This window comes from Gossypium raimondii, chromosome 4 (assembly GCF_025698545.1).
Source record: "Gossypium raimondii isolate GPD5lz chromosome 4, ASM2569854v1, whole genome shotgun sequence".
Taxonomy (NCBI): Eukaryota; Viridiplantae; Streptophyta; class Magnoliopsida; order Malvales; family Malvaceae; genus Gossypium; species Gossypium raimondii.
This window is the reverse complement of record NC_068568.1, coordinates 12837930-12862225: the sequence shown is the minus strand read 5'-3', so window position 1 is coordinate 12862225 and position 24296 is coordinate 12837930.

Below are 24296 nucleotides of genomic sequence, written 5' to 3'. Positions count from 1 at the left end.
AATTATAAAACATAAATATAATGAGATAGGTAATTAAAATAAAATTGTCAGCCAAGGTTTCTATGGTTCTATTTCTAGAAAAGAAACGGAAAAGTAGAATTACATAATTTTTACCACAAGGCATTCCTTGGGTCTTCAACCGCCATCGTATCTTTTACTCGTCATGGACTTCTTTTAGAAAAATTACATTTAAGTCCTATGTCCGTTTCTGACTCAAAATTCAAATTATAGAATTAATATAATAAATAGGATTTGGTTTGTTTATTTTATTATTGTTTATTTTATTATTATTTATCATTTAAATATATAATTTAAATATATATAAATTAAAATATATTAATAATATATAAATAATATTTTAATAATATAGAAATAATATTAATAATATAGAAAGAAAATATGCGTTATATATAACTAATTATATACTTATACTTAATATATTATATACCTAATGTCATATTTTCATATTCTCGGTAAGTGGTGACATACGAGCACTTGATTCGATTTATTTCTTTATCTATGAATTTTTTTTAAAAAAATAGCCCTACGTGGAGATGATAGTCCACGATCTATTTCTTAATAACCACAACTTCAGCAAAAAAAATTATATAACAAATATATAAGATCGCATCCATTCCCATATATAACTCAAAACATGTATAAGATCTAAAGAATGTCACTTTCTATGTAATCAAATCATTCAAGAAGAAGAGAAATTTATTTTGATTATCTGTTTATACTTATAGATAGAACACAACCTGGCTCTGACACCAATTGTTGGAAAAATAGGTTAGGAAAACGCAGCGGAAAATAAATTTATGAAAAAACCATAGTTTAAAAAATTTTCCAAAACAAGATATTGGTTGTGATATCTAAAGTAATAAACACTAAATCAAAATTTTACATTTTCAATTCATCTAGGATGAGCGCTTCAACTGAGTAGTCTTCTTTGCTATCCTCAAGTTCACATCTGTCGAGTGTGGGCTCGCTTCAAATCAGAAAAATTTTCACAAAAATTAACAGTAGGGTAATTTTGAAATTTCTCTAAAATTTTGGGTCAAGTTGTGAATCGGAAAAATATCTCTAGAATTTTTTTGGAATAATCTCTTCACAGAATTTTCTCTCTACAACTTTCTCTTGAATTCAAGTGTGTGCAAATAATGACAGAAGGCTCTCTTTATATAGGGAGAGTTTAGAGAGTTTAATTATGATTAAACTTAATCACTTTAATATTAAATTAATATAAGATTTATCAAGATAAATATTAGATTAAATTTAATATTAAATCTTATTAAAATAATAGAATGTTTATCTACAATATAAACATTAAATTAAATTTAATATTAAGATAATCACTTTAACATTAAATTAATAAAATTCTATTAAGATAAGTATTAAATTAAATTTTATATTAAAGTATTAAAATAATAATATTTTTGGAATAATTAATCTGAAATCAAATTCTCTGGTAGAATTCCAGTAGGAGTGTAACTCTTCCACTACTCAACTACTAACAACTAACCGCCGCCGGCCACCAAGACACCGTTGTTGCAGCCACCGACACCTCCATGTTCGGTGATACAGGTGCAACACCCTTACAGCACCCCAAGCCGGTTTGGCTGCTGCCAATTCGGTCTGGGTCATTGACGACCTGACCAATCTGATTTAGCCACCGGTTGGACCGTTGGCCCGATTTCACATATCGGGCCTGGTTCGACCAGTTTTTGGGTCTTGGTCTCAGTTTTGGGCTTCCGGACCCAATTTACGATCTCAAGTCCAATTTTCAAGTTCAATTACCCATTGGGCCAATTATCTAACTTGAAAATTAACTTCCAAAAATATCATATTAATTTTAATTAATTTGATTTTACTTGAACAAAATTATTTTTTCCAAAAATCACTTCGATTTTCCAAATTAATTTTTCAAGAAAATTCTTTAATCAAATTCTCTAGTTGAACAATTCTCATGACCACCTAATTTAATTCCACATTGAATAAATCGACTCAATTAAATTATTTTCTTCTGATTCAAATGTAGTCTGATCATGCTTTCGTTGAGCTAGTGGAGCGACCAATCGGACATATACAATTAAACTATAGTGATTGCAATTATGTCCAGAAGCACCGTTTCGATAATTCGCAATTACTTAATCGTGGAGCCAGTCCACAAGAAGCACCATGATTGAAAACTCCTTGTTGTATGCTCTTTATGATAGCAATTCATCCAACTGCTTTGTTCAATGACCTCGTCATCTGTGTGTTACCCACATATGATATCCTTGATTCTTTTGAGTTAAATCCATTCACTTAATACAATCTTGTTTTATCTCATTGTCACCATTGTGTCTTCTTAATGATTAATATGATCACTGCCAACAAATGATTGTGATAAATTGCTCGTTCGAGAACGAGCAACCCATGGCCACATTCCATATTTATCAATCCACACAATGCCAATGAGAGTATATCATTAACTCTTAAATTAAGTTATGAATTCCACTGTTGCTACTAAAGCCATGCCGTACAGAAGTCATGTACCCAACATACCGACTATGGGCTCGATCATCTTTACAGCATAGGCCTCCACTTATATCAAAGCACATAAGTTGTTTATGCATGGTCAGTGACTAACTTAGGATTTAGGTAAATCACACCATGAACGTTACAAGTGAATTAATTCACAAACGAATTCAGAATTAATTCATCTTGGGTCCAGTCTAATGTATCATTTTATCAAGAAATACATTTATGTCTCTACTCGTGGAGTCAACTGCTCCGATAGCCGAGACTAGCCATATCTCAAATTGGAATTATAGACGACATAATAAGCCTTCTTAGTATTTGAATCAAATGCTCACTTTGATTCTTTTATGGGATTACAGACTCATTTAGATTACTACTGAAGTAAGTTGTTTTTCTTGCAATGTAAACGTTTTTTATAATGCCACTTATCTTCAGTTTGAACTTTAGACAATCAATGAGCTAATATTTGCTTGTCACAATTTCGCTATGCATGTAAAATATAAAAGACATAATAGTGAAATGTGAAATTAACTTTATTTATTTATTTATTGTTCATATAAATAGAAAATAGTTATATATTTACTACAATATGGACACATTTCTCAACAAGGTGTGATTAGAGTATCTAGGTTTCCTTCTTTTACTTATTCAGACCAAGGGTTTTTTTTTTTTTTTGTGTGTGTGTGTTTAGTAAGCATTTTCATACTATGTTGTTTTGTTGAATAAAGATATCCAACATTTTTCTCAAAAACAAGTGATAAATTTAAAATTTTATGGTTGATATAAATTAAGAAAACAGAAAGTCGCAGGTTCAACCTTATCTTTTATCATTTTAAAAATAATTTAATTGAATAAATTTTTTACAACTTTTTAAATGGTTACGACCTGGAGATTTGGGTTTCCGAAGCATAATTACATCGATTTCACCTCAAAAGATTTGGGACCCTGATACAAATTCATATTGTTCAGGTAAATAAATTTTTTTTATATATTATTGAAGTAAATATTATTCTTAAAAAAAAAGCCAAAACGAAAATGTTTTTCTTTGAAATCAAATACAACCTTAGGGTTTGTTTGGTTTCCAAAATAATCTCTATTTTCATTTTCTATTTTCACTTACAAACAATGAATTCTAATTTTTTCTTAAAATTGAAAAACAAGTTTGATAAATAAAAATAAGAACTTGTTTTCAACCATTTTTTCAACAAGTTTTAAATAATGAAAACATGAAAATATGGACCATGAACTCTATTAATTGAATAACTACTGCCCGATAGTGCATACTAATAAAAAAAGAAGAAGAAATATCACCATATATATAATATCTATTATTTTATTATTTAAAATTTTGGTAGTCCATGATAAAATTATTAAAAGTTCATTTAATTTATAAAGTAAAATAGACTTAAGAGTGCAAAAAGCCTTCAACATTTTTAAAAAGCAATTAAGTCCCTATTTTTTTCACTCATTTAGGTACTTGAACTTTCAAAATGCATAAAAAACCTTCAAACTTTAAAAAAAATCAATTAAGCCCCTACTTTTTTTTTGATTCAATTGAGTACTTGTACTTTCAAAATGCATCAAAAGACCCTCAAACTTTTGAAAAAAAAACACAATTAAGCCAACGCTTTTATGAAAAATTAGAAAGAAATTATAAAAAATTAAAATCAATTAAAGCTATAAATATTATTAAATTTTAATAAAAATTCAAATATTAAAATTTATTAAAATTTAGAAAAAATATAAAAATCTTAAATATATGTAAATTTGTAAAATTTTGAAAAATAACAAGAATTGTGGGAATTTTCTCTGTTTTATTCCTCCCAAAATCAAGAACATATATACACAAGAAATACAAAGATAGAAACCAAAATATTATCTCTTAAACTTAGCATCTAATCTCCTAATTAAAACAAAATATTATCTCCTAAACTTTAGCATCTAATCTCCTAATTAAAAGAAAATAGATATACACAAAACTACCATACATATTTACATAATTAATTCCAATACCCCCTCAAGTTGGAGCATGAAGATCACGGATGCCCAACTTGCAAAGGACAGAACGAAAAGATGTCTGACCAAGAGCCTTGGTAAATATATCCGCAAGTTGTGACGTTGTTGGAACATAGGTAGGTTTCACATTGCCGTGGAGAATTTCATCCCGAACAAAATGACAATCCACCTCGATATGTTTGGTACGCTCATGGAAGACCGGATTGTGAGATATATGAAGAGCAGCTTGACTATCACAAGCAAGCGTTATTGAGTGCGGATGAGAGACTCCAAGACTACCTAATAATCCCTTTAACCATTTGAGCTCACATGTGGTCACAGCCATGGATCGATATTCGGCTTCTGCGGAGGATCGAGACACCGTGTGTTGTTTCTTTGTCTTCCAAGATACCGGAGAAGTACCCAAGAAAATCAACCATCCTGTGGGTGATCGTCTTGTCAACGGACAACCGGCCCAATCCGCATCGCACCAACCGTGCAACCGCAGATCACTTTTGCTACTCAAAAACACTCATTGACCCGGATTTCCTTTCAAGAAACGAACAACTCGAAACGTTGCATTCCAATGATCAATGTGTGGTTGTTGCATGAATTGAGATAAAATATGAACACTGTATGCAAGCTCCGGTCTTGTGAAGCATAAATAAATAAGTCGTCCAACCAAACGACGATACGGTTCTGGATCATTTAAAAAAAACCTGTAGCAAGAGCTAACTTATGATTCTGCTCAATAGGAATACTTGATGGTTTGGCTCCTAAAAGTCCAACTTCCGAGATGATGTCAAGAATGTATTTACGTTGATTCAAAATAATCCCCTCTGGAAAACGCGCAACTTCCACCCCAAGAAAATATTTTAAGGGTCCTAAATCCTTCATATGAAAACAATCACTGAGATAAGATTTAAAAGACTCAATAGCTTCATGATTATTACCTAAGATAATCAAATCATCAACATAGACGAGAACATTGACTTGAGATGTATCTCTTTGCAAGGTAAAAAGTGAGTAATCCGAATGCGATTGTTTGAATCCATAATCTTTTAAGGCTATTGAAAGCTTGGCAAACCAGCATCTTGGCGCTTGCTTGAGCCCATAGAGAGATTTCCGAAGCTTACACACTTTTCCCGGTTGTGTTACTCGATATCCGGGTGGTATCGTCATATAAACTTCCTCCTGAAGATCCCCATGTAGAAAAGCATTATGCACATCCATTTGATGTAATTCTCATTGCTTGGCTGCTGCAATAGCAAGAAAAACCCGAACAGTAACCATCTTTGCAACCGGTGCAAATGTGTCAGTGTAGTCAATTCCAGCCACTTGATGAATACCAAGAATCACAAGACGAGCTTTGAATCGTTCAACGGAGCCATCAGAGTGATGTTTTATTTTATACACCCATTTGCATACGAGTGCCTTTTTCCCTTTCGGAAGATCCTCAATCTCCCAAGTTCTTTGCTTTTCTAAAGCCTCGATTTCACTAGACATGGCATCACGCCATTCTTTGCTTTTAGCAGCTTCAGAATAAGATTTCGGCTCTCGTTCTGCGGTAATGGCTGCAAGAAAATTCTGATGTTGCACAGAAAATTTATCACAGTTCACATAATGCGCTATAGGATAGGACTTACCTTGCGAATACCGTGGAGGGGAGAATTTCGGGGATGGACTTTTCCTCTGAATGGTGTGTATGACAAAGTCCCGCAGCTGAACTGAGGACTGCTTTAAACGCCGTCCACGTCCCAACTCTTCTTCACCACTTGAGTATCAATTTCGCTACTTTCATTTTCACTTTCTTTGCTCATCTACATCAAGAGCTTGACTATCATTTGAAACCACTACCTCATTCCATGCCTCGTCAAGTCCTTCACTTTGAGGAGTGCAATTGTGTCGATCATGGATGACTTGCAAAAGTCAGTAGCAAAAGGAAATTGATCTTCAAAGAAAACAACATCTCTAGAGACAAAGAATTCTAGTTTTCTAAGTCATATAAACGCCAACATTTCTTCCCATAAGGATAACCCATGAACACACATTTTCTACTTGGTGGCAAACTTATCCCTAGTCTTACGAAGGAGCGTAACACAAAGATCCAAAAATTCTTAGGTGACCAAAATCGGTTGTCGACCATAGAGAGCCTCATATGGCGTCTTTCCATTTAAACCTGAACAAGGAGTTCGATTAATTAGGTAACCTGCAGTCAAAATGCACTCACCCCAGAACTTGATAGGAAGCGATCCTTGAAATCTAAGAGCACGCGCAACATTTAAGATGTGCCTATGCTTTCTTTCGACTCTCCCATTTTGTTGTAGAGTGTCGGTACATGAAGATTGGAAAATAATACAATGTTCCACAAAATAATTCTTCATGCAAGTAAATTCTTTCCCGTTGTCACTACGTACCATCTTTACTTGTTTATCAAATTGTCGTTTGATCATAGTGAAGAAATTTTTAAACGTTGAAGGTACTTCAGATTTATTGTTGATCAAGAAAATCCACACACTCCTTGAAAAATCATCAACTATTGTCAGAAAATATGATGCTCCACAAGTAGACAAAGTATTATAAGGACCCCATAAATCACAATGTATTAATTCAAAAATATCAACTGCACGATGTTCACTTAAAGAAAAAACTTCTCTAGTTTGTTTTGCTCGAAGGCACACATCACAACATTTATTCAAAATCTCATCCCTACTATCTCTATCTACCTTCGAAACAAGTTTCATCATCTGCATAGATGGATGACCTAACTGCTTGTGCCACATTTCTAACGAGTTACCGGCAGTCACCCTCATTGCCTTGATCCTTGGAATTTCCCGAAAGTAGTAGAGTCCATCCCTTTGTTCACCCGCTCCAATCAACATCCTCGAGGTACGGTCCTGTATAAGACATAATTTTTTAGTGAACTGGATAAAGCAAGAAGCATTTTCCATAAGTTGTGACACAAAGATAAGATTGCATGTCAAATTCGGCACAAATAGAACATTTCGCAACAATAAATCTCCTCCAAGAGCAACAGATCCTTTCAAAGTAGCCACAGATTCACTCCCATCCGGTAACCCGACGGGACAATTAGGAATTTTATGAATATTATGTAAAATTTTAGATTACCCGTCATATGATTTGACGCTCTGTGTTAATAATCCAAGACAATTTCTTACCCGTCATCTTCTCGAACAGTAGTTGATCTCATACCCTTTAAGGTTTGGAGCAAAACTTGCCACTTTTTCGTTGCTAAGCCCAGCAAAGTGTTTGCTTCATTATCATCGATGTTAGCATTTGAAGATGATACTCCCCACGTGTGGGTCCGGACAGAGATTAGCTCATTGCCCTCTCGTCCTCGATTGTTTGATTGACGTTGGCCTAAATTCTTGCCACGGCTTCCACCCTTCATAGTTCCTCGGGGTCGATCTCCCCACCATTCAGGATAACCAATAATAGCAAAACAATTATCAATATCATGTCCGGGTTGTTTGCAATGGGAACAAACCCCCCCTTTCTCCTTACTTTCTCCACGGCCTCGACTTTGCACCGCCATAGCCATCACATCAGAGCGATCTTCCATCTCACGAGATATGGTCTTCACTCGTTCTTCCTGAATAACCATCGAATAAGCCTTGCTCAAGGATGGCAATGGATCGTTAGCCAAGATGTTGGATCTAACCGTGCTATATGTCCCATCCAATCCCATCAGGAAGTGGTGAACTTTTTCCTCTTCTCGTCGCTTTTCCAACTCGGCTGATAGTTGACAAGTACAATTCTCGCATTTACAAGTCGGCAATTGATCAAAAATCGCCAATTCATCCCATATCAGTTTCAATTTTCCAAAATAATTAACAATAGTCAAACCTTTTTGCTTGCATTCTACAAGATCAGACCTGAGTTGTTGGATTCTTGGACCATTGGCCATTGAAAATCTTTCTCGAATATCATCCCACAAATCCTTAGCCACCTCGACATGAGATATGGTGGATCGAAGAGTTGGTTCAATGGTATTCCGAATCCACGAAACTAGCAACGAGTTAATGGTCCACCAATCTTCAATGTCGACTGATGTATCATCTGGTTTTTTAATCGATCCGTCAATAAATCCAAACTTCTTCCTAGCACGCAACGCCGTTCGGAAAGAACGAGCCCATTCTTCATAGTTTTCCCCTTTCAATTGTACTTGAGTGATTGCAAGTCCAGGATTATCAAGCGAGGTTATATCGTACGGAGAAATCGTTTTTCGCACAACCGCCCCTTCGCCGAATTTGTGACCGAATCACCTTTCCCACCACCATTAGCAAAACTTTACACGCTTCAAAACCCGCTCATGATACCATGAAAAATAACAAGAATTGTGGGAATTTTCTCGTGTTTTATTCCTCCCAAAATCAAGAACATATATACACAAGAAAATACAAAGATAGAAACCAAAATATTATCTCTTAAACTTAGCATCTAATCTCCTAATTAAAACAAAATATTATCTCCTAAACTTTAGCATCTAATCTCCTAATTAAAAGAAAATAGATATACACAAAACTACCATACATATTTACATAATTAATTCCAATAAATTTTATAAAAATAGTAAAAATTATAAAATATATAAAAATATAAAAATTATAAAATTTTATAAAGTCGTAAGAAAATTATACAAAATGTAAATAAATATAAATTTCAGTAAAAAATTTATAAAAGTTATCTTACCAAAAGAAGAATTTTATAATCTTTCTATAACTTTTATCGTTTTTTTTTTTTTTTATCATTTTTCACCTCATGTCGATTGTGTTGCGATGCATTATGACTTTAATTGAAAGAAAACAGGGGTTATTAATTTTTATGATTTTATAAAATTTTATTTTTACAATTTTATAAAAATTCTAATTTTAAATAAATTTTAAATTCTTTTATATATTTATTAAAATTTAATAATTTTCTAAAATTTATGAATTCCTTTTTTAAAAATTTAAATATTTTTACACCTTAAATAGTAAAAATATCAATATAAAAACATAATTTATAATATTTTAACCTTATTATTTTAACTAAAGATTTATCTATTTTTATATCAATTTTATAAATATATTTATCATGCCTAATAAATGTGCTACGATGTAGGCACGTTACATGAGTTCTGGTCATTTATTGCAAAAGATGGTACTTTTCTTCAAGCTTTTATTCAAAGAAGGTGGGTTTCCCCATTTTATTTATTTATTGAGAATTGAATAATAGTTGCATAAATATTTTCATAATATAAAACAATCATTATCTTCTACTTTGCTACCATAGCTGATATTCATTGAATTTAATTACCATTTATTAAGAATTGGGATGAGCTTTTCGATTGAATCGAGTCGAATTAATTGAAAAAAAAATTGAGTTAATCAAGTAGATGAGTCTTATTTTATCATCCTAACTTGATTCGAAATTTTTTCGAATCGAGTTGAGTAAAACGAAATTCAAGTTAAGTGAAATGAAATTTAAGTTAAGTCAAATCGAGTGACATTGTTCAAGTTAAATTAAAAAAAATTAAACATATTAAATTAAAATATTGTTACAAAGATAATTAATACCATGTTAGAAAATATATATTTGAAAACTTTTTCAAAGCAAAAAAGAAAAAAAACAGAAACAAGATATGATAAACTTGAATCATTAATTAACTTATTTAGATCCCAAAATTATTATTGTAGAAAATTTTAAAATTTTAACTTTATATATTCTTTAGAATTTTTATAAATATTTGAATTTTCTTTTGTAATTTTGTTGATAGAGACTATTTTTTTTCAAAATGAGCGAGGGACCAAAAGAGTATTTACATCAATCATTATTCAATTATAAAATTCAACTTTACTCGATTTGAATTCAAAATTTAAATTACTTATTTGAATAAACTTAAAATAAATCAAATAACTCAATTTGATTAAGTGAATATTCAAATTTTTAATTTTTGAATTGAAACGAATTGTACTCATTTCTATTGAGAATTTTCTGTAATTTGAATTCAGAAATATTAATAGGAATATAAATAAGTAATGAGAAAGCAAGCAACCAACACCATGTCTTTTGATTCGTTGTTTTTAATTTAATTTATTTGTCATTCAAAATATGGGTTTAAATAGTTACAAATACAATTCCTACAATTCAGATGAATTTGACTTTGACTACAAAGAATAGAATTACATTCACCTTAATTTAGAGCTATGCTTACAAAATGTGTTTGAAAGTTGCGCAAAATAAATGGAAAATTAAAACTGAAAATGACGTGAAATCCACTTCACATGAATTTGACAATGACACTCACAAAACTAATTTTATTCGTGATAAAAATTAAAATATTTTTCTTATTTTAGGATTGAGAAAATAAAAAAAGAAAATTGGTACTCACAATTATAGGTACGGTATTCGGTTTGATTTTTATTCATAAGAAAAAAATACTTTTATTTAACTGATAATTAATTTCTAATTTTATAATATAAAATAAATATTTTACGAACATAACTTTAAAATATAGATAATTGGGATAACCAATTAGCGTTGGTGTAATGATAAAGTTGTTTTATATAGATAATCAGGATCATCTATTAGAGTTGGTGTAATGATAAAGTTTATTATATTTTTAAAAGAGGATATGAATTCAAATTTTAGAGAGATTATTGTTTTAGGAGATAGTTATTTTGAAATTTTTAAAGGAAAGTAGTGCAAAAAGAAAAGGATAAACTATACTGAAGGTCACTAAACTATTAGTAAATTTATGTTTCGGTCACTTAATTTTAAAAAGCTACAAAATAGTCACTAAATTATTATAAAGTTTTCATTTAAGTCACTAGAATGTTAAATCAGTGTTGTATGACCTATTTTGTTTGCGTCGCTTGCACCAAAAAAAAGCTCTTATTCTCATTCTCTTCTATAGTTTAGTTCTTTTTTCATGAAACTATTTTGAACGCCATAGATCTGTGAACCAAAATCCAAACAACTTTCTACTCCGATCTCCGACACAGATCGTTAGATCGACTTGGATCTAAGGTATGTTCTTCTACTCGCCAATGGATACTAATTCAACATATTGAATGTTGAACCGTCACTTGAAACTCACTAGCCGAACTCTAAAAGAAAACTTAACATCTCAATTACTTAAATAATAACTTTTGACTCGTTTAGTGATTTAGATAAAAAATTTTGAAAAATTTAGTGATAATTTTATAATTTTTAAAGTTGAGTGATCAAAACGTAAATTTATAAATAGTTTAGATAAAAACAAATACCAGAATTGTAATTATGTTCATTATAGACATCTGAAGTTATAATTGAAATAGAAAACCATGTCCATCGAAACAAAAATTGAAGTAGAAATCTCCACCTACCTTTGTTAAAGTGGAACTGGTCTATTACTTCGTCATCAAGTTTGCCAATGGCAGTACCATGTCAGAGACAATGTGGAAATGAATAAGAGCGGCAGGGGAAGGTAAACTTAATCTCAAAACAGTTCACTTGCTTACAATTATTGTATATTCATTAATCAAGGAATGTGAGTAGAGCATGTAACGCGCATTTCATTCTTTAATTTTGTGGGGTTATTATTTTGTTAAGTGCATTGTATGAGCTTTTGCTCCATGCTAGTCACTGTCCCAAGTTCCAAATTGCCCATAACGTTTGATGCAGGAATTTCGGGTTGTTCTTCTTTTCTTTTTTCTTTTTTTAAACAAGTTGGTCAGCTATTTGATGGATCAGATAATCCATGCAAAAAGCAATGGCTTTTGTCCCTGATTCAGACGGTAAGCATTTCATTCTTTAATTTTGTGGGGTTATTATTTTGTTTAGTGCATTGTATGAGCTTTTGCTCCATGCTAGTCACAGTCCCAAGTTCCAAATTGCCCATAACGTTTGATGCAGGAATTTCGGGTTGCTCTTCTTTTCTTTTTTCTTTTTTTAAACAAGTTGGTCAGCTATTTGATGGATCAGATAATCCATGCAAAAAGCAATGGCTTTTGTCCGTGATTCAGACGGTAAGCGTAGTGTGAATAAAATAATATTTTTTATTAGAATGATTTAAATTATATATTTTTAATATTAATTTTATTATAGGTTCTTTATTATATCTACTTTTTTTAGTATAATGCCTAGAATTACCCATAGCCCTTCCCCAACCCTTAAATAAGAGAATAATGCGCTTTAGCGTACTCGAACCTATGTTCTTCTGCACTTGCAACAATGTCAATGTCAATCGAGCTAAGACTCAATTGGCTTTAAATTACATTTTTAACTTTTGAAAGAGGCTAAATTTTTCATTTAACAAAGCCACTAAAAGGGATTAAATTGAATTATTATTATTTGAGAAGGACTAAAGTTATAATTGTATCAGTTAACAGAGTTGAGACCTTACCCACCCTTTTTAGCGACGCCCCCGCTAAGCAAGGTTGCCAAAACCGAATCTAATCTTTCGAATGGTACTGCTTCTGAGGGTGGAACCCCCGGTGATGCCACCACCACCTCTCCCGCCTAATGGGAGTCTTGAAATCTACTTTGTTGTAAATTTACATTTCCTTGCATCACTTCTCTTAATAAGGTTTTCCTCCTTTCTTTGCCTGTCTTTCTTATTTGCCTTGCTTATATTCCCTCCCACAGTTTTTGGTGTGTCTGGTTCTGGTTTATAACATTCCGCACAACTGTCTCAAATTTTAATAATTCACATAAATTTTATACTAACTTGAGGAACTAAGCTAGGACTAACATGACATGTATATAGGGGCGATTCCATAACTTCATATGCCTAGAGGATCTGCTAAATCGAAGCTCAGATACCACTAAATTGTAACACCTTATACTCGACCTGATCGTCAGTTTCGGGTACAGGATGATACAAAGACTCGATTAATTTAATGCTATTCATGCTTCTACTTTCGTTACATACTAGAAAAACTTAGAATTTCAAACTGAACTATTAAGATTTGTAGAGAATTGGTGATAATTCTTACAACTTTAACTCCCACATCTATTTATAAAATTTAAATTTAAGACTCAATTGCTGGCATAATTACACAAACCTTGAGGCGTGGCCTCCAAGGAAACTCCTCTATATACATGAGTCAGCTACCACACCCACCTCTAACGCTGGCTAGGTCTGGCTTAGTCTCTCATGATTTCAAGTCTTTATCTACCCTACACCAAAGTTGTAATCTTATAAGTTCAGGAGAACTTAGTGAGGTTTGTACATAAAATTCATAAAAGACTGCTTAAATCTTAAGCAAATGATATTCTATACACAGAATTAAACTCCTTGGATTTCTTAGGAGGACTCACAAACTTAGTTGGCAAGGCCAGTGCCTCATTCTCTATCAACCGACTTTTGACAGACATAATCCCTAGTCTAGACATAATCACATATCTAGAGATATACTCTCATGGGTCTTTCCTCTGGTTATTGTTGTTTCAGACTTTCCTTATACCCCTTTATGATATGACACATCTTTAATACTCGTATTCGCTACCTTTGATTGGTGATGACTATTGGTGTTTACCCAAATATTCGTTGTAAGTTTAGATCCTTACCTAAATAAGATCTCTTCCTAACATTCTCTTTTCCTTGGTGGACTAGTGCCCAGGATGTATCTCTATAGTATTTATTCTCTTAATCTCATACTACAAGGTACTTTAATAGGGCAGATAGTTCCCAACATACCATTTCCTACTCAAGTATTCATTGAAAATTTCCACTCTTGGTATGTTGGAAAAAAATTTGGTTTGAAAACGGTTTTCTTGCACAGTGAAAAATTAAATTTTGAAAATCAACCCGATTTGTGATATTTATAGCAATAAACCTTAACCAAATTCATACATGTGTTTTCAGCTTAGCGGATGTCCGTTGTTCTTGACTTTCAACCAAACGATCTTCTTCGCTATTCTCGTACCACAAAATACTTTGAGTGTGGGCTTGAAGCAATTGAATCAAAACACAAAACTAGAAAAACTTTTCTCTCGTTTTGGGGTGAAAAAAATTCTCTATTCTTAATGCAAACCAGTAGAATTGTTATTCCGAAAAAATATATGTAATAGTTAAGAATAAATTCTCTCTATTTTTTGGTAGAATAACAATCTCTCTATTTTCTTAATAGCTCTACTGGTGCCATCTATTTATATGAAGAGAAGGTAGAATCATTGTTGAGTTGTAGTGGTTTATTTCAAATAGAAAAACAACATCCTAGTTAGAATAGAACTAGGGTGGACGTCACACCGTAGTTTTCCTACTAGGGTTGCCACCCCTTCAAGTCCTTGAAGGGTTTTTGGGCCTCTCTTGCATTGGGTCCAATTACGAGTACTTCTTGAGCCTTTTTTACCTAATACTCTGTAATGTAATCCAACCTGATTTCTTATCTATTTGAACACAAGCTTTTACTTACATCAAAGTGTATGAGTCACGCATAATAGTCCCCTATCCACTCAGGATTTAGATATGTCACACTATGAACATCATAAGTGAATAAATCCGTAAACAGATTTAGGATCTATTCTGCTTAGTTCCTGTCTGATGTAGTGTCATTAGACCTATTCATGGGTCGGGCTACCCGCTTAGGCCTGCCCAAAACTGGAAAGGTTTGGGTAAAAAATTAGACACCCGATTAAAATATGGGTTGGGCTCAGGCTTAAACATTTAAGACCCAAGCCTAGCCCGACCGGACTGGACCTATTTTTAAGTTTATAATGCTTTATATTATGTTATTTTAATATGTTATGTAGTTTAGAACACATTAAAAAAATAAAACTTTACTGAATGTATAATACTATTCTAATGTAAACATTAAAATAATGTTAAGATGAATATATAAAAATTTTCAATAAATAAAAAATGTATAAAATTATTAACTATTAAAATTAAATAAATATTTTTTTAAAATAATATGGGCGGGCTTAAAATGAGCTTGGGTTAATCTTTTGCAAATATGGGCGTGTTAGGGCAAATTTTTAAGTCTATATTTCGGGCCACGCTTGGGCAAACATAAATTATGTTAATATCATGCTTAGGCCTGGCCCGAACCCAACTCGACATGACCTATGAACACTCTAACTGTCAATCTAGTCAGTCACATTTATGCCTCTATCTTCTAGTAGTCATCCGCTTCGATCCTAGGACAAGGCATCTCCCCAATTGGACTTGATGGATGACATATTAGTCTTTTAATCAGTGTGCTCATTTTCGATTAGACTAATGACATGTTTAGGTTTGTCTACTAATTTAAGTTGTCTTTCTGTACTATGATCCGACCATCTAATACCACTTAGTATTAGTTAAACTTTTAGACAACCACTGAACAACATTTGCTTCCATTTTGCTTTGCGTGCAAAAACCATGTGAGGACAATTATACAAAGTATATCAATAAATTTGTTTTATCAACCAATCTGTTTGAAAAAAGTACAAGTTTACAAATGAATATACACTCAGGGCACCAGATCCAACATTGTAGCCCTATAAGATCTTTCCAGTGCTTTATGGCCCTGATGGACTTTCGCTTCTTACTATTTTCTGGTGGGCTTTATTAATCATGCTGCCTTAGACTTGCATTTCCTCCCATGAAGACACCTATCAGTTTGTTCATTCTTCCATCCACCTCTTTGTCGATTACCAAATTAGGATTTTATCCTATTGCAACCTATTCTGCATCTCTTTAACCAATGTGGGATCTGCAACTTTTTTGACGAACCCTTATTGGTGGACATCACATTTACCATCTTGTTTAAGGAGTTGCTCCATCTTTTCGCACATAATTGAATGAAGACACTTCCTAGGCTCTATTCATCATTGTCTTGGCGAATCCATTAGTTATCCCGTTAGCCTGTGACCCTGGACACACCAAGTCCATTCTATCTTATGGCTTCTGGCGCAAGTCACAACATAACTTCTTCTATATAACTTGGTGGGCCTCCTAGTTTACTGATCTATGGACTTCACATGCTGCTATAGTCTAGCTATGGTCTTACAAATGTAACCCCATGTTTACTATCCCGACGGACTACCCGTGTATACTGTCTCGATGGACTTAATCTACCCTGTCAAGGTAAAATTGCTCCATACTCTACATACAATACTAACAAGTACTTCCATACATTTCATTTCACTAAATATTATCATAAACAGTACACCATTCATCTTTTTTTTTGAGTCACAACCAAATATCATTCAACAACTAAAATAGCAAGAGTACACACTCACAATAATATGCATACAATGTTTACTTAGTTTCCATGTCCATATGCGACCATGGTTCTAGTCATGACTCAGGTTAGACATGAATATGGTTCTAGCAGACAATACAACATCATAAATCACCCACAAGTGGAGTATATAAACTCACCTTGCTTATTTAATCCTCGTCAGCTTAGCTTGTCCAAACGCCAGAGCCTTCTTCATCCTGGAAACTAAGCATGACAACCATTTATCGATTAAATCAAAGTTATTAAACCTTAAAACCTAAAACCCAATTTACAGAAACTTATTAGGAGCACTTGCCCTCATTTTTTCTCAAATTTTTGAGCATAGAAAGTTAAAAAGCTTACTAGTTTCTCGATTTCTCTACTTCTAGACTTCAATTCTCATGACTTTTGCTTTATGGAAAGCTCTCATCAGTTCTCTTTTTCTTTGGAACTATCGAAGAAGACAATGCAAGTAGGAAGAAATTTTGTAGACAGGATTGAGGAGAATTTTTTTTTCTTTTGTAAGAATGTTCACTTTCACCCATATATATAACTTATTTACATAGTCTTCCAATATCTTTTAGCCAATTATCAGTAATTATTATGTCTCCCACTATGGAACCAACCAGTTCCATCCTAACCAAACCAGAATTAGAACTTAACTATATACTCGTCAATCACAAAATTTTTCCAAAATTCCTGGTAGAGTCTGCCAACTTACTGAGCATTCAATCAGGTCCCAAAATTCCTCTAAATTTGAGTCCTTAAAAATATCCAAGTGACAGGGAAGTCAACTTCCTTAAAATAAAAAGGGGATCCAAAACCAAAATTCAATCTTCCAAATTTGAATTATAATTTCCAAGAAGAATGTAATTATAATATAAAAAATTTAAAACAAGAAAACTAAAAAAAATATTTTAGTTTAAAAAACTAACTTAATTAAATTTTGACTAAAATTCGATAAAGTTTCCGTTCAATGTTGCATATATATTTTGACACTCCATAGTCCCTTTATATAGAGGAAAAAATAACAAGAATTGTATTTGAATTAGGTGAGTATAAAATTACTATTTAATAAAGAACTTAGTCCGCCGAGTACTCTCTAAGAGGAGGTTAGTGGCACCAATGAGTCTCTTCAATAATATGCTCTAAGAGTTTATATAAGGTGGGCTCGCACAATCCTGAAGATATATAAGGAAGATCTACTGACATTATTTGTTAATCCATCGCATCCTATGATTGGCGACACTTATCCAGACATCTCACATAGTTCCCTCATATCAACTCCAATAATGTTCCTAGCTAACATTCACCACTCTACCCTTTGCACCTATGAAGTAGAGTGCTTGACACTGAGTACTCTCTAAGAGGAGGTCAGTGGCACCAATGAGTCTCTTCAATAATATGCTCCAAGAGTTTATATAAGATGGGCTTGCACAATCCCTAGAAGATATATAAGGAAGATCTACTGATAGTATTTGTTAATCCATTGCATCCTAGGATTGGCGACACCTATCCAGACATCTCACATAGTTCCCTCACATCAACTCCAATAATGGTCCTAGCTAAAATTCACCACTTTACCCTCTGCACCTATGAAGTAGAGTGCTTGATGGTTAGGATCCATGTAAAGCCAATATTCTTGTATAAATACCTCCTCTTAGCACTAAGGCAAGGAAGAGTTAGGGAGCGAGAAGGCTAATTTTATTGCCCAAACTTTGCTCAAATATCATTCCAACTCAGATAAACCACCATCCTTAGTAGCTCTCATTACTATCTACAATGTGAACTATCACCATTGTCTAATCCAACACTTTGTATAACTTAAATTTTTATAATATATTTTTTTGCATTAGTGGAAATATTGTATTTTTTAAAAAACTTTATATCAGAATTTGGAGCAACCTATTTGAAACAATTCTTTTCATACTTTTTTTTTCTGTCTCGGTTATTTGGATTCTAAATTGATTTAAGAGTAGTTAAAATTACAATATATGAATTGTGTTTTTTTATAAAAATAATACTAAAAAATAATTAAATAAAAAAATGAGGTAAGCAACATATTACAAAAATAGGGTGTTGGCTACAGTGTTTCTCGGTGCCACTTGACTGGTTGGTGGCACAACCCAACTTTTTCCCCAATCATGTTACAATCATGGTGTTTTTTTTTTAAATTATTGGTGTCGCTTGACATAGTGGCAACATCAATATGTAGTTTTAAAAATACCTATATTTTTACGAGTATACATTGTGGAAAAAGTATGCTAAAATTTTTTTTATTGATGTCGCCGGTGTGGTGGCACAGCTTTAAACTTTTTTTTTTAAAAAAAAATGGGTTGTCAAAAGAAAAAGTGAAAAAAAAGTTGTTGGGGGAGGGGAGCTTGTGATCGATTGGGCACGTCAATTGGCAAGGTGCCAGCTTGGTGTTGTATGAAAACTTTTTTTTTTGGCTTTCTTTCTTTTTTCTTCTTTTATTTCTTTTCCTTCTCTATAAGTACCAAGGGCCCCCCACTCCCACATCAATTTCGAAATTGAGGAAGAAAAAAATTATATTTTTTTTGTTGGTTGCTGGAATTTTGAGCGGAAAACTTTGTTTGTATTGAAGTTTTGGGGAGAAAGTGTGATAGTTTTAAGATATGTTTTTATTGTTTGTTATAATAATTAGGAGTCAATCGAATCGAATGAGAAAATTTCGAGATAACAAAGTTGATGAATCCTATTTTATCATCCTAACTCGATTTAAAATTTTCTCGAATTGAGTCGAGTGATATGAAATTCAAAATGAATCAAATATATTTGTTCGAGTTAAATGGGCATTGGGTCCTTGTAGCCGCTGCTACCCACCGTAATCAAATTTATCCATCGTAATCAAATTTTTATTAACTTTCATCCCCTCATAATTTATTTATTAATCTTTTATATATGGGTTAACTTCTTTTTTTTGCTTGGTTGCTTCAATTATCTTCTGATTTTTGTCACCATTTATTTTGAAATTAAAAACATATATTAAATGGAAAAAATGTTTTTGTAATAAAATTTATTTCACAGATAAAATGTAAAATTGATACCAACAAAAATTTTAACACGGATATTTTATGGCATCATCAATAATTCAATTTTAACAAAATTGATAAAGATTCAACATGATTAAAAAATTCAATAATATAAATAGTACAAAATGCAAAATTTAATTCAATTATATAAATTGTAGACATAAATTCGAAAAAAAAATTTGAGGTTTGGGGAAGTAAAAGTCTTGGGGGAAAGCAAAAGGAAAAATTTTTGGGAGTTTGGGGAAGCGTTTGCCACATTAGCACTAAAAGTAACAGCACCAAAATTTTTTATTTTTGGTGCCACCTATTAATATGGAAATAAAACTTTCAAAACAAGCCTTTATACCCAAAGTCTCATTTCTCTTATTTTCTTAAGCAATGTAGGATATGGGATATGTTTATATATTGGCTTATGAATAGGTTTGTAGCTTGTTACTAGACAATATGGGATTGCTTCCTTAAATTGCGATATATATAAACAATGTGCATATATAGACTCATGAATATATTTAATCCACCACTTTGCCTAAATAATTATTTTATTTAGATAAAAACCCAAATTATTTAATTGAATTTTTTTTTCACCAATTTTTGAGTATCATAGTTCCAAATCCTAAAGAATTTGAAAGAGTATGCCCCCTACCATCTTTGTGCAGAGACAAATCTTAATTTTTGTTTTCGTCCATATGTCATGGGGCTAGAACTTTAGTCTTACATTCCATGCAGCCTTAGGCGATCCTTTCAATCAAACACGCCTAAGTCAGCCTAACCACCACAAAGTGAGGATTCAATTAAAATTCCTCCAAGGCACCAATTTATATAGCGGAAGCAACTTTAGCCAAAAGAAAGCACAAAAGAGCAGAAAGCCACAGAAAACAATGCATGATAGGTTTTGAGTAAATGCTCTCAAAGAATTCTATTACTCTTAAGAATTCAGGATACAATAGATGATTTACAAGTGAGGGGGAGGCTTTCTATTTATAGTTGAGCTGCCCCAAAACCGATGGTCCAGATCAAGTTACATTGAAAGACGAGATTAGCCTATCCCTTAAATCTAGGGATTTAAAAGATTACATAATCAAATCAAATCTAATCTTATAAGATATGATTCCCCTCAATCTTCTAAGATTAGTTCCCATATTTACCAAGGAAGCCTATCTTTCCAAATCAACATCATTGGGTCACCCAGGCCTTAATCTGACAGGCTTCTCCAACAGTTCTTTGAATTGGGTCAGTTCTTGCTCTCTAAATGATCCCCATCTAATCGATAGACCTCCATGGAACGCATCTTGTGCGATGGTTATGGGCTTTTCACTTTGGCCCGTGACACATACATATTATTATTATTTTGTTAAAATATATTGAAGTCCCTGTATTCTTGATAAGTTTAGAATTTAGGCCTTTTATTTTTCTTTTAAATAATTTAATTTCTCTATTTTGTTAAAATTTAAAAATACAAGTCTAATTGTTAATATTGTTAAAATCATTTTGTTAAATTTATTTGTGTGACTAAATAAAAACCACAAATATTGTAACATCTAGATTGATGGTTAGATTGACCAACCCATCGATTTTTAATTTAATCTTTCAACAATATTTAAATAAAAATTCAAATCAGCTCTAGATTTTGTGACAAGTGTTGAACTTTGATTTCCAACACGTAACTCTAAATCATATATGATAAAAGACAAAACTGAAAGTTCGGAAAAAAAAAAAAAAAACCTTATCTTTAAATCATAACTCTTTTCGAGTAAATTATAAACCTTCAAATTAAATTGCAACCCAACTATTTTTAATATACATTTAGAAAAAATATAAAATAATTTTTGAGTATGTCAAATATAGATTTTAACTAGTATGCAATGTGGAAAATAATAATTTTAAATACTAATTTTAAAATAAAAATATATATTTTAACTTTGTTTCTTTATTATATTACACTTTTCATATAAATCAATCACTTTAAATACAATAGTTAAACAGTAAAAAGGACACAAGTTTATTATTAATCATATAAATACAATCACTTTATGATTTTAAGGAATATATTTTAAGAAAAATCAATTCACATATTGACAACTTAAATTTCTTAATCTATATATCTTAAAAAATCACAATTTATATTGAAAAATTATCTTAAATTTCCCATTCTCGTAAATGTTCATAAAAATCGGCCTATTTTAGTAATTTTTAAAACAAAGCTTTTTTGGTAATTTAGTCTATATTTTTGTTTGAGTTTTAGGGATAGATTACGATAGTTTTAATGCATGTTTTTTTAGTTTGTAATAATAATTTGTAGATTATAATATTTTACTTATAATATTTAGATTTAATGCTTAAGACTTGATTTTAATTTGTAAAAAAATTGTGTTTGTGTTTGTGTTTGAGTTTTAGATTTCATTTTACTTATAATATTCACATAAGAAAAAGTTGGTTTGTGTTGGAGTTTTTTGTTTTTAACTTTTTTTATATTTGTTGTAACAGCTCAATTTTTACCCTAATCGGATAAAGTGGTTTCGGGACCACAAATCCGAGTCAAAAAAATATTTTAAAATTATTTTTGGTATTTTTCGTATGTGACTTAATATGTGTGAAAATTTCGTATAAAAATTTGATCGTTTGAGTGCTCAATTTGATAAAAAGGGCTTAATCGCGTAAAATGAAAACTTAGGGATTTAATTTAAAAGCATCTAATTGTTATTGTCTTTTAATATAGGAGGTTTAAAGCTGCAATTTGACCATATTTAGATAGTGGGTGACTAAGGTCAAAACTAACCTTAATTTATATGTTATAATTATTTTAATAACGTTAAATTAGTAAATTATTAATTATTATAATACATAATAGTAAAAAAAAAATTTATAGCATATATCATCTTCCTAGCCGAAACTTAGATGAAAGAAAAGCCATTAAATCTTGAAGAAAGTTCGGCCATGTCTTTGCATAATTAAAGGTTCATTGTTGTTTGGTTTTTGAAAATTTTTATGTTTTTGAGATCGTTGCTTTGTGTACTACAAGACCCATACCTTAATTTTAGAATTTGGTGTTAATTTTGTGATATGCTATTGATGAATGCTTGAGCTTTTTGTTAGTTAATGATGAAATATGAAAGATATGTGAAAGATTAACATGTTTTGTATTTGAATTTTTGGTGAAATTGAGTAATTAGGGCTAAATTGTGAAATTAAATCTTTGAGGGACTAAAATGTGAAATAAATTAAATATGTGAACTTCTACGAGGACTAGGGATATTCGGACCTTCTATAGTGTGGGCAAATTTTGTGTATTTTGTGTTTTATGCAATAAGGACTAAATTGCAAAAAGTGTAAATGTGAGGGGAAAATGGTAGTTTTATCATTTATGTGTTTTTGGACTAAATTGAATGAAATAATATTTAAACTAGTTCATTTTGAATATATTTAGATCAAGAACCAAAGAAATCGGAGTTGGATCGGGGAAAAGCTAAAGTCGTGACTAATAAATGCAGTTCCATTTTTCACCGTCTCGAGGTAAGTCTATTAGTTGTTTAATGTTAGTATATCAGATATATGTATGTATATCTATTTTATTTTGTTGAGCTATAATTAAAAGTAATTGATTGAATAAATTTGAAGTATAAATGGTATATATGTCTATATACAATATTCAAATATATAGGTATATACTTATATAGATCTTTGAATTTAGTTAAAGTAAGAAAGGGTATATAGGTATATATATACAATGTTTGAATATTTATATATGAATATATATATATATATATTTGTGATGAATTTAATTGAATGTATGAGAGTTATATGTGCGCACAAGGTTCGAACAAATATGAGTATATATATGTATATATTCTAGGTTTAATCAAAGATATGAATATTATATATATATATATATATATATATATATATATATAAGATTTGAATATATATACATAAGAATATACATGTATGAGCTTTTGGATTGATTAAAGGTATGTATATGAGATACCTATATATTCATATGTAATTTTTAAATATGTATGAGATTATATATATTCATATGTAATTTTTAAATATGGTATATAATGAATATATATTCATATGTAATTTTAAATATGTATGAGATTATATATATGTATATGTTTTTATATTGAACTTATGTATGCAATTATATATATGTATGTGATAGATTCAATTATAGATTCAATTATATATATATATATATATGAATAAATTTTGGACCTAGTTAAAGGTAAAATTGTGTAAATAAATACATTTATATTCGAATATAAATGTATATACATGTATGGGTTGTTGATTTTAGTTAATGGTATAAATGTTAAATATATTCATGGGATTCAAATATATATATGTATATTTATGTATTGGTTCTTGGATAGAATTAAGGGTCTAAAATCTATCTCTTTTATAATTGAGGTTTGACTTTATATATTTACGTGTATATATATATATATGTTTATGAATTTATAAGCACTTGAGTTGAATTGAAGGTATGATTGGTAAACTCTGTTACGATTTGAATATGGTATATAATGAA